We start from the raw sequence: 14,686 nt of genomic DNA, 5'->3' as shown, positions 1-14,686 counted from the left end.
GAAAAAGCCTTATTTTTGGTATTTTGTTGCTATTTTTTGAGACATCTCACTATAAAAATTCTGGAAAAAAAGCAGTCGGAATGTGGTACACCACTCAGAACCATGATCCTCAATTTGCTGCTGCCTAGCATGAACTTCTTTTATCTTATTTCTTAAAATTTTTTATATGTAATTTCTTCATTTTTTTTATTGCTTTTGACCTTTATTTGGTTATTGATTTCTCTTTTGTCCATAATTTGGTAATTCAAAACCCAAATTGTTCATTTTCAAGATGAAATTGGCGGACACAAACCCTGGTAACATTGGGAACAAAAAGCTACATCACTTCTCTGCCCATGTAATGATGCAGAAGACCGTGGTTTATTCAAATGCGATTACCCCCACTTCCAAATCGAGAAAGAGCCACTAAAAAACTTTGGCGAGTGATGGAGGACTCATCTACAAAAACTAGAAACGTCACCTATGATCGTTTTGTTTTCTTTTCTTCTATACAGCAGCAAGGAGAATCAGTTGAAAACTTCTATGGACGCCTAACTGAACAAGCAGCAGATTGTTGTTTGGGAGACGAAGAAACCACTAGAATTCGAGACGCTTTCATAGTCAACATGCAAGATCATGACACCCAAAGAGGGCTTCTGAAAGAAACAGTATCGCCAACCAAAGCCCTTGAGATTGCGATTCACTTGGAGATGGGGTCGCAAAATCAACAGAAAATAAACCAAAACTTGAATACAAATGCTCAATCAGTCAATATTGTCAATAGTTTTCAAGAAGGCAACAGCAACGCAAATTACCAACAATCTCGTAAGGACTTCACTCGCTACCGAACAGTTCTCCAAAACTACCAATGCACTAGCATTTGCCCAAAGTTTCTTGAACGTTGGAGTCATAACCACCATCAAATTTGCCCCGCAAATGGTAAAAAACGCAAAAACTGTGGAAGTACAGGACACTTTGCAAAGAAGTGTCGTAAGCCCAAAAAGTCACAGTCCCAAACACCCAAACCTCGGCAAACAAATATCAATCAGATCAATACAAACACAATCAAAAGTGATAATGAAGATTCGGTCAATTACATAACAAGCTATCAACAACTCTATGATCAAGTCTATGAATCTAACTACGATAGTGATTCTGATGACTATGTGACAGCTGTTTCTAGTGATCCTTCGAACCAACTAGAACCCCTCAATGCAAAAATTAAACTAGAAACATCCTGGCAAGTTCATTGATCGAATCAGGCAGCGTTTGCAGCCTCATTACAAAAACCCTCTCGAATAGAATCCTCAAAACTACACCATTGGCAAGATGGATCACCATGAAGCAAGAAAACGACCTGGAAAAAATTTCAAATGAACCAATCGAAGTTCTCGGGAAATTTACCGCCACAGTGACGTACAATTATTGGACTTGTGAAAAGGCTTGGTTAACAGTGGTGGAGGACGGACATAAATAAATCATCGAGACAGACCTTTTCAACTGCCTTGGCCTGGCAATGGTACAACAACAAGCAGAAAGGGGTAAATGTTTTACAATATTGATAATTCTACATGTAAAATTAAAGTGACAATTGCGTCGCATTTGCACATCTAGTCTCAAGAGTTTGCTTCTCAAAGACTCATGTAGTGAAATAAAGGTTTCGTCAAAAGAAAACAGCAAAGCGTCAAAATGTCCGACGAGTTCCGATTAATCTACAACCTAGAGTTACGGTCGAATTAGATTGCCTACAGAAAAAAGGACACATTGAAAAGATATCTAGCTGCTCTGACGATCATTTCATATCTCCAATAGTAATCACAGCAAAGAAAGATCAATCTATAAAACTAGCACTAGATTCTAAAGTTTTAAACAAATCCATTCACAAAAGTAAATATCAAAAGCCCAACACCGAAATGTTAATAGACTCAATTTCATAGCATCTAACAAATACTCAAAACGGTCAACAAGCATATTTTTTAACAATGGATCTGAAATATGCTTATGGCCAACTACAATCGCAGAAAGACACTGCAAAACACTGTAATTTTAATATTTTTTGAATCCACTGGCACTTATAAATTTAAAACTGTATTTTATGGCCTTACTGACATGCCGGCTGAATTTCAAAAACTATCGATTATGCGCTTTTTGGTCTGCAAAACACGTAAAGCTTCCTTGATGATTTTATTATTGTTAGCACAGGGTCCGAATCTGATGACCAAATAATGTCACCAAATGTCTTAAAAAACTTGACGAGGATAAATTAAGAATAAATCTTCAAAAATGCCATTTGCAAAAACAGAAATTGAGTGGCTGGAGTACAAATTCACCCAAACTGGTATATCACCACTTGAAAAAAAACGGCAGCTATAATAGCAATACCACCACCATGGACACTAAAACGCCTAAGATCGTTTCTTGGTTCAGTACATTATGTAAAAAAATTTATACCAAATCGCTTACAACTTTGTTATCCCCTTAAACCACTTCTCAGAAAATCCCTCAAATTCCTCTGAATTGACAGACAGACTGAACATTTCGAAAATTATGAAGCCTAAAATTGCTGCAATCACTGAAAATAGTCATTATAACCACAAATTGGATGTTTGCGTAAAATGTGAGGCTTCTCTTTCTGGACTGGGGGCTGCCCTCGAACAAAATACTTCGAATGAATGAAAACCTATAGCATGTGCATCCCGATTTCTAAATTCTACAGAAAAATGATACAACGTCAACGAATTGGAGCAGTTCGGAGTTTACTGCTTAATCGACTACTTCAGAAATTATCTCTACGGAAATGACTTCTTAATAATAACACATCATCGCGTTCTAATATCAATTTTAGAAGAACACAGATCTATCAAATCCCACAAAGTTATCTTTCTAGATGGATTGACCGCCTACTTCCGTATAATTTTACAATTGAACACATGCCTGGAGCAGAAATGGCCTCGTAGATTACATTTCTGAAAATCCTTTCGCCAAAGTTAGAAAAGTTTACTCATATGATGAATATTTTGTAGTAGCAACAACATTCAAAATTCGTGATTCCTTTAAAAACTTAATGAAACGCAAATTACAAACTGTAAAGAAATTAAATGGCTTATTAAAGCTACATTTACCTTCAAATTCATCAAATAGGTTAATCGCACCGCAAATACCTACTTTATTTCACAAAAATTTTCAACTTTGGACTACAGCAATTGCATTACAATCACCAGATCAGAATACCTTATTACCAATTGCTTCGCAATTGACACATCATAATGAAGCTATTAATCCCCACTTAAAAATGCCAATTGCATCGCAAATAACTCTTCAAAATTCAAAACCACAATTTGCAGTAAATAATCAACCATTGCTTAAATCTCATTCCTTTAAAAAAATTGCTGCATATGCGCTGCGAAACTCAGACATTAAAGAATGTGAACAATCTGAAGAATTAGACCAAATAAAGCCCATGTTCAACACCAAATCAAGTAATCACCACAAATTCTTCAAACCTGCAGGGAAATTGGTAAGAATTTCAAACCAGTGATTCCGCATAGCAAATGGTCACTTTTACCAAATTGTATTTAACCGAATGACGAGATCCAGATAGAACTTGGTGGACCTATTATTTATTGGAAGTACAATGTTAATTGTTTAAAGTAAGAAAAGATATACGTACCTCATCCACGTGCTGATTTACATCTTGGTTAATTATGAATTGAGTGCAGCTAACAAGTGCTATCTATACCAACTTTGTCCCCAACTTTTCATATTGTTATGTGTGAAGTTTTGAACCTTGATCTTTTGAAGAAGTAAATTATCAGGGTAAATATTTAGTAAAGATCGGAAGTCATGGAAGTGTAAATTAAATGTGATGATCATGAATGTGAAAGTGCGGTACTTAAATAGGGGCTGAAAGGTATCAATTGTTAACCACTATTTCTAATTTAACTACTCGAAGATTTTTCTACAAGATTTGTCTCTGCGGTCCCATTAGTCGACAGTTTATGGGCCCAGAGTTTTTCTAAGTTAAGTAATCAAAGCCCTTTTAAGTAAAATAACATTGTTGCTGCGCCTCTTTGTTACATAAGCGGGTCGCTGAAATCATTGGGGGGGAATACCGAAAGGACAAGGGGAGACAAGCCTTGTAGTCATGAAGTGGCCAAGTGAGACCAGAAGAAGCAAGAGTAGGAAGCTTGTGTAGCTGGTTAGGGGACTTCAATTGTGAAGTGAGCAGCTTGTGCAGCTGGTTGGGGGACTTCATCTGTGGAGTCGAGAGCTTATGTGCCTGGTTGGGGGACTTTAAAAGTGGAGCGCTAATTTTGTGTAGCTAAGCAGTGGATTCTGCTTTTGAAGTCAAGAGTTAGTGGAGCTGCTGTGGGGAATCAGTAAGGAGCGCAGAGGTTCAATTGTATAACAGAGCTGCCGGGGAACCAGGATTGCTTAGATGCTTATAGCTGAGAACAGCTCAGCTTGAACATCTGTTTCATTTTCAATTGTGTGTGCTGTGCTTCTGAAAGATACAAGTTTGGTGGAAAGACACATGATTAAAACGTTTCGTAAATAGGACTAGGATTAGGGTTTGAGTACATTATCCTCGGAGGGTGTTGGTATCCTAATGGTGCTTAATTGAGACTGAAAAACCCTGGCTCAATTTCAATGTCCTGCTTTCGATTTTGTCAGACATACTACAGAACTCGAACAGAACACCAACTTCTTGATTAATTTAGTCGACCAAACTCTTTTCGCTTAGTGTTTTTTTGTTTCTCTATCAAGTGCTATCATATTACAACAAGTGCTAATTGGTGCTATAGAGCCCTTTTGTGATACACAACCATAACGACTCGCCGCTTCGTCGTCCTTTAACACAGCCACCAACAGCCAATAATTTCATAAACGCTGTTGAAAAGAAAGGAGTTTTGATCCATGTCCGAATAAGATTTTTTCACAGTCCCACCCTTTTTACGAAAGAATATTTACCTAGAGCAGTGTTAATTTAAAAAAAACAAAGTACGGAGTTGTTGGGGGCAGCATTAGTCTTTGGTTCAGTAGGGAACATTTAGTGTTAAGAGTTAGTTTGAGTCAGACAGAAATTAAAAGAAAGAAAAGAAAGAAACGACAATCTTAACAATGAGTTTGAAAACAGAGAGATTGGTATTCAGAGGGCGTGAGGATGATTTCTTGTATTTTGCTGAACAGTTTGAGGCTTGTATGCACTCTTTAAAACTTAGCAAATTCTTAGTGGAGAAGCCACCTAACTAGATTATATACAAGCTGTTAGAAATAGTCCTTCGGAGGAGCAACGCAGGCTAGCTATAGAAAAAGGGCGGGAAGAAAAAGAAGAGAAGACGAAAACTTTTTGGTACAAGTTAGTTCAGGCCTTAGACAAAACATCGGTTCTTTTTCTTAGACCACATAAGAGTGATGGCACTTGGGATGACTGTGTAAACGCTTCAAAAGTTTCCAGAGACCTCGACTACACAAATTGACAGCACAATTAGATCCTGAAAAGACTTCAAGTGAGAGTACCGTAGATTATCTAACCAGACCAGATAATATGCAAAACAACTTAACACAAATGAACAAAGGGATCAGTGAAAAATGTTTTTCTCAATAAGGGCTTGCGATGGATTATGAAAATTTCGCAACACTTGTGAAGTACAGTAAAGACGAGAAAACTCTAGAGGAAATTAAACGAGACCTGACAGACTTCGACAATGAGAATGTAAAGACAAAAAAGACAGCGTATTCTTCAATAGTGAAAGGAAATGTTTCAACTGCCAGAAAACGGGAATTATCACAAAAGACTGTAGGCTTAACAAAATATTTCATGAACAAACTAAAGCTTCCCCAATGAAAAGTATTAAGTGCGGTGAGCACGGAAATACAGCCAATTTTTGTAGAAAGCATCAAAAACTGAGGAAAATTTTGTAAGTCAAAGTAGGAGAACCTCTCAGTGAGGTTCGCATAATTTAATTGAGGAACAGATTTTAGAAGAAGAAGAAGAATTCTTTTCCTTCTTTCAAACTTCGGAAAGCAATCTTGCAAATGAGCTAGTTTTGGACTCAAGTGCTACCAGTCAAATGATTAAAGATAAAAGTTTATTCTTAGATATAGACAAAGAGTATTCTGGTACCATCACTAAGACAAAACAGCAGTAAAGGTTGATAAGTGGGAAAGGAACAGTTGAAATCAGAGGTTTGGATTCCAATGGTTCAGAAAGAAAAATAAGATTAAGTTATGCGTTACATATTCCCAACATTACAAAAAACCTGTTATCAATGTCAAAATTTAGAGCAACAGGCATTGAGGTCTTCTTTGGTAGGACTTTAGAAATACGAACTAAAAACAGAACTGTTTTCCCTTTTGAGGAAAAAGATAGTGTGTTTATCTGGAAGAACATTGATTACGAAGAAACCTCAGAGCAGTGCAATTTAACAAACGGAGATCCCCGTAGTTTGTGGAATAAGTGTTTGGGCCTTAATAATGTTGAGGACATTTACAAACTAAAAGATCACGTAGTAGGACTATAACTAAGCGAGCACGATTTAATGAAGTGTGAAACATGTCAGTCAGTTAAATAAATCAAAGACTCAGGAACAAGAGCAAGTGAAGTCTTAGAAATTGTCCATACCGACATTTTGGGACCCATCTCAATGGAAGCGGTCTCGATGGCCACCGGTACGCAAAAGGGTTTGTGGATAGTTTCAGCAGGTATCAAAAACTTTATTTTTTGAGGTCAAGGGATGAGGCTATTGAAAAAATTTAACAATTCATTACGGATAAATCCCAACTAGGAACCTTAGTTTGTTATAGGGCTGGGGAATATGTCTCAAATGACATAAAACAATTATGAAGACGAAAAAGTGTTAGACTGGAGTTCTCGGCACCGTATACACCACAAGAAAACGGAAAAGTTGAGAGGAATTGGGGACAAGAACCCCAATGGCTAGATGTCTTTTAGAGCAAGCAGGTTTAGAAAAAGAGTATTGGCCATATGCACTTAATATAGCAAGTGAAACTAAAAACTTTTGTTTCCATTCAGATATTCAGAAGACACTTTTTGAGTCAATGTACAAGAAGAAACATAACTTAGAATCTGTCAAAGTGTTTGGTTGTTCATTTTTCGTTCATTTTGAAAAAAGTTTTTGAGGTAGGATTGATAGAACTTCTCGAAAAGGAAAATTTTTGATGTCTTCTGACAATAGTAAGACTTATCTGGTAGATATTCCAATTAACAAATAACAAAGGGATCTTTACGTTAGATAAGCTCAGAATGTAACTTTCAACGAAGACGAAATGTTTTTTGAAATTAAAGAAATGAAGGAGGAGATAATTAGCAAGCATCAGTCAGATGGTGATGGAGATTTAAACCCGGTAGTTTTTCTGGATGGAATTGTGCACGAAGAATTACTACCCAAGTTCATTGATGAATCAATTAGGGATAAAGACTGGTACGAAGCAAGGAAATTGGAATACAACTCATTAGTGGAAAATAAGGTTTGGGAATTGGTAGACAAGAAAGGAAATAAACCCATTGGTAGCTGCTGGCTCTTTGCTCTTAAGTTTGGTCCTAGCGGGGAGATAACAAGGTAGAAGGCAAGATTCGTAGCTAAAGGGTTCAGCCAAGATCCCGGCCGGGACTACAACGAAACATACTCACCAACAACGCGCCTCTCAACATTTGGAGCACTGATAATCTACTGAGTATTTAAAAACACTGAGTTGAAACAAACGGATACTAAAACAACATACATAAATGCTGACATCGAAGAAAAGATCTTCATGCAACAGCCCAAAGGGTTCGAAAAAATTGACAAGCAAGGAAATCCTTTATTTGTAAGTTGAGAAATTGTTATATTGATTAAAACAGTCCGGTAGAAATTGGTATTTAACAATCAAATTTTTTCTCAGTCAATTAGGTTTCGGAGCGGCAATTCAAGAAGAGTGTCTCTTTCTAAAGAAAGGTAAAAAGTGTATAGAGGGAAGAAGGTAAATTTGGGTAGATGATATGTTGATTTTAGGATTGCAGGAAGACTTTTGTGAAAACTTTAAGAATAAAGTTAGTGAGAGTTTTCAAATTAGTAGTTACGGAGATCTTAGTTGGTTTTTTAATAAAAAAAACTGAGCGAACAGAAAACGAAATAATGCTAAGTCCAGAAACTTATGTTGAAAAATTGCTAGAGAACTTTAACACGAGCGAATCAAAGCCACTGGAAACACCATTAGAAAATAGCCTAAAACTGTCCAATTTAGGTTCACCTGAAATTGGCAGCAATGAGCATAGAGAAATGCAATCATGTGATTATAGGGGTATAGTGTGATGTTTGAACTATTTAGCTTTAACAAGTAGACAAGATACTGCGCACGCAGCTAATTTATTGAGTTCTTTTGTTGAAAATCCTGGAAGACGACATCGGAATGCAGCAAAAGGGTGTTTACATTACCTAAAAGGGATAAAGTGACAGAAGATGATTTTATAAAAATGAGAAACTGGATTTGACCGGATTCTGAGACTCAGATTGGGCAGGAAGTATAGACAATAGAAAAAGTACATGTTGTTTTTGTTTTAAATCTAACAATAGTTCAGATGCAATCAGTTGGGCTAGCATGCTACAAAAGTGTGTATCTACTTCAATAACCGAAGCTGAGCTTAACGCCGTAGTCAAAAGCAATTAAGGAAGCAGTACAGTTAGCAAAACTATTACGAGAATTAGATTTGGAAGTCCAACAGCCAGTAAACGTCTTTGTAGACAATCAAAATTATATTGCTCTAAGTAAAAATTCTATGAATCACAGAAAAACAAAGCACTTTGCATTAAAAGTTTTTTCGTTCGCAATTTAATCGAAGCTCAACTATTAGAAATAAACTACTTACCTATCGATCGCATGCCAGCAGACGCATTTACAAAAGCATTGGGACAGACCAAAGTTTCACTTTTTTGTCATGTCTTCCTCGGAACAAACACTTAACATGATAGGAAAGAGTAGTGGAAGTATAATGTTAATTGTTTAAACTAAGAAAAGATATACGTACCTCATCCACGTGCTGATTTACTTCTTAGTAAATTATGAATCGAGTGACGCTAACACGTGGTGCTATCTATACCAACTTTCTCCCCAAACTTTCATATTGTTATGTGTGAACTGTTGACCCTTGATCTTTTGAAGAAGTAAATTATCAGACTGAATAGCTAGTAAAGATTGGAAGTCTGGAAGTTATAGATTAAATATGATCATCATGAAAGTAAAAGTGCGTTACTTTGGGGTAATAAATAGGGGCTGAAATTTTTGCCAATTGCCACAGTTGTCAACCGTTAATTCTAACTTAACTATTCGGTTACAAGTTTTTTCTCTGCGTTCCCATCAGCCGACATCATTAATGAAAAGCGCATAGAACAATATTTCGTTACATGCGTTGATAGATACTCAAAATACCCCACAGTAAAAATAGTAAAAAGCGCATCTAGCACAAAAGTTATTGAATTTCCTAAAATTATATATATATATATATATATATATATAATCACGGAGTACCTAGAAGTATTAGACTACACCAAGCTAGAAGTTTGACAGGCAAAAAGTTTGAAACATTCTGCACTGAAATTAATATTTAACCAATTTACGCACCTGAATCTGATCATAGAGCAATAGGTTTAGTCGAACCCCTTATTCAAACTATTAAACATCGTTACCATGTATGAAAACACATCTAATTAAAAAATCTAATCTTAAAAACTCCATACATGCAATTTTACAACGATTAAAAATATCTAAAATAACATCAAAAATTTCAACATTTGAAGCACACTTTGGTAGACGTTGTAATACACCATTTTCGAATATCAGCACTAAAATCAAATAATAAAAATTTAAACTATCATAAATAATCAAATATTATTTAGAAGAAGATACCATCGCGGGCTGATCGTACCTCACGGATGCACCGTGGGCAAATACGGGCATGTGCTCCGATGCTGAAATCGAGAAGTTATCTGCGCAGCAAATGTCCAAGCCCGCAATGAGCAAGAAAAGCTCAAAAGACGGAGACTCGCGACTAATGTGGTCCGAAGTCATCTCCAGACCGATCCCGCGGAGCGAAAGAATTGTGCAGGTGAAGATAGCACTCAAAAATATGCAGCGCAGAGGCAAAAGAAGAACTTAGGTGGGCTATACGAATTCATTGCCCCAGGGAGCACTGTGGAAAAAATCAGTCTGACAGCGAGTGTAATCAACGATCTAAACAGGCAAGAGGTTTGCATCCAAAATTCTGACATCGCTAAATTTGGAACGCCAAAATGAAAAGGACACAGAGCTTGGATAATACATTCATAGGCGGCCCAAAAAGGTTCGAGAGAAACATTAGAGCAGAAAATTACTTCGAAAAGTTTTGGGGAGCAAGAAAAAAACGCAATTGCAAGCAACCTGACGACAATAGCGTTATTTCTTTTGGATGCTCCCGTAATTCCACTTCCAGTAATGTTGCTCGTGCTTTAAAGATGCGAATTCAAATTTCAAAACAGGCCAGATTTGACGCAAATACTGCATTTCTGCCCACCTAATACAGCAGGACTATCCGGGTCGGAATCAACTCCCTCAACTCGGCAAGTAACCTCTATGTTGCCCAAATAAAAGCGTACGATTCAAGGAACCGACACATCGGTCTCCGATACTTCATCGTTCAGAAGGAGTAAACGCCAGCTCAAAAAGCAGAGAAAGACCTCCCAGCCACAATCCATTGTGCACAATATCCAGAATACGGAAGGATATTCTACAGAGCTTCCGATTTCAGATAGCACCTTCAGTGATGTAGCATCCCCACGAAACCCAAATGAAAGATAGACTGTCGACCCAAACCCAAATTTGCCTTGCGAGATGTCTCTATTAGAGCCAGAACAACGCTCTGATTAAGAATAAATTTCGAAAACTCTCTAAACTAAACTCTGTATTTTACTTTATTATCTAATATTTTATTATCTATGCAACTGGTGAATATGTACTAATTTTCTGATTTTATTTTTTAGCTTTTCATTTTTCTCCAACAGGGGGAAATTTCATATGGGATGGTTATTATCATAAGAATATACATTACCGTGTTTTAGTTCAACTTCATTTACTTAATCTATTTCAAGGGCAGTTACTTTTAATTTAGTTCATCATGCATCTTCAGTTAAATTTTTCATGCTGGTTCAGGTTCCAGACAGGAAACTGTCTATTCACGTGTATAAACAAATCCAATTTCATTTCTTGTGCGTGAATAACATATGATATCATTTAACTTCTTTTAATCTTAATTTGTTAAATATCAATTCTTTCCTGCCATTTGCATCGATGTAAATCAGTTGTAATTCAAAGTTAGCCAACTGCTCTTCAAACTAGCAAGCTCAAGATAAATCAAGTCATACGCATCGCGATTGCCAAATTCATAACTCAGAATTCAAATTGTATACACTAAGTTGGCAAACGCTGCACAATTGCCTCAATCAGTTTGGTAAAGATACAATCGCTACTCAATTGACTTGTCACTAAGTAATTGAGTTCAACACGACGGGGAATCAAGAGAAAATTAAGTTTCCTGATATTTCTCTGAACCAAACATAGCGTCCCTCCTCCTTAGATAACTTTAGGTTGTTTTCTGTTTCTTGCTGAAAAACACTAATATTAACTTTGCTGTGGATTAGTCTTCGCAAGGGCAAGGGCTCACATCAGTGTTCTGTGCTCTCTTTTCAAGATTCACAATATCTTTTCACAAAGTCCACTATTGTAGTTCATCAGGTCCACTTTTGGTCGCTGTTTGAAGATTTGTGCAAGATGAAATATAGAACTGAATGGAGGAAGTTACCAAGCAGTCCCAGACAGTTAAGTCAATAAAAATTGTTTTAGGTTTGCTATTCACCTTTATCAAAAAAAGTTCAACCAATTTATATTATGGTATGCTTGAGTACTCATCCATCAATCTCGTAACAGCTCAGCTGCTGTATTGATCTTCCTTTCTCAGTTACTGCAGTAATATCCAAAGCGACATGTTGAAGTTGTTACTCCAAGCTCGAAGTCCGATCCTTCGTGTTGTCCATCAATCGGTTGGTTTTGGCGTTCTATTCAATTCAATTTATTTCCCAGAAAAAAATTGAAGATATCTCGTATGTCTTAAAATTGACAAAATTCACTTTTTGATATCTTGCTTCTCTCGGGAAATTTTAGTCCAGTTTTTTGTCTTGTTGACAGATACTCATTTAACAAGTTGATCCTTAACATCACCACGTTCGTTGTGGCGTTAATTGCATAGGTAAATAGCCGCTTTTCTGTAGACTTTAACAGCAATCTCTACATTTAAGAATAACAAGTTAATTGTGTTCTATGTGACGCCAGGCTAGTGAAGTATCTCTTTTGTTTTCAATTTTAAGGATCCCAGGATCTTTTCATTTGCATTCATCAAAACCCAAAGTTTCAAATTGAGAAGAGCGAAAAGAACAGTACCCTTGATTGTAGTCTAACTGTGTACGTTCATCGCAAATTCCTCATTTAACAATTTGTTTGATTTCAAAGTTTGTTTTGTAATGAAAATTGTCAATCCTGAGCTTCGACAAACCTGATAACCAAAAGCTGGGTTCTGCTTTGATATCAATTGCCTCAAGCGATCAACCTTATGACAGTATATGTTTCAAAACAACAAGGCGTGCTCAAAAAATTCCGAGTCGTTTTTTCTTTAAAAATAATGCTGCTGAGAACATCTGCCTTGTTGAAATCCATACAAGATTCATAGTTTTTATTCTAATAAAGCCGCGCTTTGAATAGGCGTTTAAAGCCTGTCTGACAATTTCGGAATTTCTTTGTATATTGATTTATCTCTTTAGAATACTCAGTTTAAATTTTCAGACCCTAAGTTAATATCTAAAGTTTTTCGAATAGTCACACAATGAAACAACTTCTCTTAAGACATAATTGATGAAAGCCACAATCGTGTCATTCAAATTTATCATTAATCTCCAAATTTTAATCACTATTCCGTAAACCTTTGGTAGCGCAACGATTTATTCGAACGATTCGATTTCATTCGTGCTCTCAATTTTTTGAAAAATGTCTAAGATCTTTTGAATCAACTGTTCTAAATAAAAGAATAAACGGTTCTTTTGGTATTAATTTGTGTTTATTTTAGAAAACTTTTATTTCTTCACCTAAACAACAAGGAGGAAAATTTAGTTTTCCTAACCTAAACGAACTGCCTTTTCGATCGAGAATCACATTATCTTCGATAATTACATCACCGTCAGTTCATTTGAATTTTGACTCAGCGCTACATTAGAAAATTCAGGAGCACTCCTCAACACCCTGAGATAAACTCCACATTTTCAACAAGAGTTAGAAGTATTTTTCTCATTCTCCAGAGGTTTGTTTGACACCACAGTTTCAACCTTTAATTCCTATCAATTGACTTTCATGCTAAAGTTGCAATGTTGTTGACATAACCTTGAGAAAAAGTCTCAGTCGTGAGATCCGTATTCCACCTCTTACTGTGCGATTTTAAACGACCTCGTTTTTTCCCATGCAACTCTGCATCTGTTTTCTTTCCGTTTTGTGTCTTAGGTTGTTCATTGCAGATGCAAGATGTATTGACAAATGGAAGATTCTCATTCTGATGCTATCCTCAACTGAAATTTACCAAATTGCTGCTGGTTTTTCCATGGTATAGAGTGCTGACTGCACCTTGCTTAACTTGTGATTTTGCGCAGTATAAAATAGTTTAAGTTGAAGACAATTCTATTACTTTTTTGCCAAAACTGTGAAGTTTCTTCTTCAAAACTACAGGATTTACTTGTTCTTAACAACGGCGCGAGGACAAGTTTTTGTTGTCCGCTGCCTAGCAACTCACAGAGTTTTATTTTTGTTTTGCTTCTTTTATTGCTGAATAAAAGTCTATTTTATTCACTTTAAACTTTTTCAACATACAAAAATCTTTATTTTCATATCAGAGAGCCCCTTTAACAGATATAAAGCTAACACAAACAGCGTCTAGGATAAGACAAACAGCGTCTTGGCGAATCTAATTTGATATTCTCCGCGATGATGTCAGCGATTAAATCTAATTCATGCCACTTAGATCAAAGGTTCAGAGCAGGCACGTAATCTGCAAGCCAACGCACCAAATGCCTTGGCACATGAATGCTCATGAAAGTATCCCTCACTATGGTCGAATTGGTCAATACCAATGTGTGACATATAACAACCACTCACAAAATCAACGAATATTATAAATTTTTTGGGGGCTATTAGATGGACGTTGAACGGTTTCGCTTTTAAAACTACAAAGCAAGGTCTCTAAGATACCAATCTTGTGGGACGCACTCTTCGAATTGAACTTCCACTTGCTGCTTTTATAGTCAAATTACTCGAATTTTCGGATTTTATACTTCTAACACAATTAAATGTTCCACGTGCATCCCAGCTTGGAGCTTTATAAAACCGGGCGAACGTTTGGTACCAGTTTGTCCGGTGAACGGCCAGAACGCAGCAGTGCAGCTGCTCCGCTTGACAGATTGGTAGTCAAAGATATCTTTTCACTTGTTTGATGAACAATTATAGCTGAAAAAGATTCCGCAGATGACATTAAGCTTGCTTCCTCAAACATGACAGGGTTCGTAATGTTGCCGTCAACGGTCTTCTAACAACCAACCGTGAGATGGAAGAAGACAGATAAGTGGCAACAAGAATTTTTTTG

The 14,686-nt window shown here is 36.6% G+C and overlaps 2 protein-coding genes across 2 annotated transcripts in view; one reads left to right on the top strand and one right to left on the bottom strand.

Moving 5' to 3' along the window:
* The window catches only part of LOC142337663 (uncharacterized), a 454,746-nt gene that overhangs the window by 320,563 nt on the left and 119,497 nt on the right, over positions 1-14,686 (top strand). The window lies entirely within an intron of this gene.
* Positions 1-14,686, bottom strand: part of LOC142337372 (uncharacterized) — a 36,241-nt gene that overhangs the window by 2,289 nt on the left and 19,266 nt on the right. The gene's annotated exons all lie outside the window — the stretch shown is intronic.

The sequence above is a fragment of the Convolutriloba macropyga genome, chromosome 1 (assembly GCF_964194025.1).
Source record: "Convolutriloba macropyga chromosome 1, txConMacr16.3, whole genome shotgun sequence".
In the NCBI taxonomy this organism is placed as follows: Eukaryota; Metazoa; Xenacoelomorpha; order Acoela; family Convolutidae; genus Convolutriloba; species Convolutriloba macropyga.
Note: the sequence above shows the minus strand (reverse complement) of the source record. Positions and strands in the feature narration are given on the sequence as shown.